Genomic DNA, 1425 nt, shown 5'->3' with positions numbered 1-1425 from the left:
GTGTTTAAACATACTGACGAAGAGGAAATTATTAGAAAATTTAAAACCATCCAATTTGGACAGTCTAACATATAATGTAAAATAGACCATTCTATTAACAAAACTGGTTTATATTGTTTAATATCAAAGTAAACAACGAAGAAGCCAAACAATTTCATAAGTTGGTTTCATGATGTTTCATCATCAGTTCGAAACAGGTGAATATAAAGCAAGAAATGAAATGAAACATTCCTCAGAAAACAAATAAAATATTTACAAGAAACAAAAAAATTGAGTGAAAAATGTTTATAATATTGTATGAAACAGTTCATACTGCCATAGATGTATTAAATGAAAAAAAAAAAGAAATAGGTATTTTATTACCTCAAATTGTTCCCTAAGCAAACGACCAGACTTTTAAGATGTACTGTTGTTATTTTAGAGTTATATTATGATAGTTTTAATTTTGATTATTATGTTAATCGAATACATGCTATCAAACTTCAAAAACAAATTTATATTATCAGGAATAGACTTTCAAAGTGTGAAAAATTTTTATGACCTAATGGTGTTCCTATATCTGTTTATTTATTGAAAAGCATAAAGCAAAGATTTCATATTGGCAATTATCGAAATTTTATTAATATTTGGTATCATTACTCATGAGAAACATTGATATTCAGTCTTCACAACGTTTCTTGGCAAATAAAACTGAACTTCCTTACATGTATTCGAACGTGATGCAAAATTCATAACGATCTGTAGAAAGATCTACTACACTAAACTGATTACAGCCATTCGATTCAGTTAATTCGAATTTTAACTTCTCAAACACTTGTGACACAATGTCACTCTCAGTAATGCTTATTTTAATATCCAAATGCTCTCCACTTCTTTCATAAAACAATAAGCATTTTTAAATAATAATTTACTACCAAACTTGTTTAAGTTTTCAGTAACTAACTGCATTTATTTTAGAAATTGTAAAATAATTTTATTATTATTTATCCAGCTGTTGTATGAATTATCAGTTACCAACCAATTAACACATAGTTCATTATCTTTTTTTCAAAACTTTGTCAACAAGATAAACTTACAGATAATTAGTTTTCAACACGTCATTTCATAATAATTTCCTTTGACTTCTTATCTATTGAAATTTATTAATTTTTAGGTAATCGGATTAGAATGAATATCATCTTCAATTTCAAACATTTCCATTGACCAGTTGGCAGTATATCATATCTAATATATCCTTTTATGTTTACTTATGCTTAGTTTATCACCTTTTTTATATTTCTCATGATTATCTGTAAACTAATTTCATAAACAGTTTTCAATAAAATTTTTCCATTTTCTTTTTTACATATCTTCATTTCATTTTTTCTTTTGAAAGTTTGCTGTAGTTATATTCATCAATTAGACAATTAATTAAATCGACCTATA

The sequence above is a fragment of the Schistocerca nitens genome, chromosome 5 (assembly GCF_023898315.1).
Source record: "Schistocerca nitens isolate TAMUIC-IGC-003100 chromosome 5, iqSchNite1.1, whole genome shotgun sequence".
Lineage (NCBI taxonomy): Eukaryota > Metazoa > Arthropoda > Insecta > Orthoptera > Acrididae > Schistocerca > Schistocerca nitens.
This window is presented reverse-complemented; position numbering follows the sequence as displayed.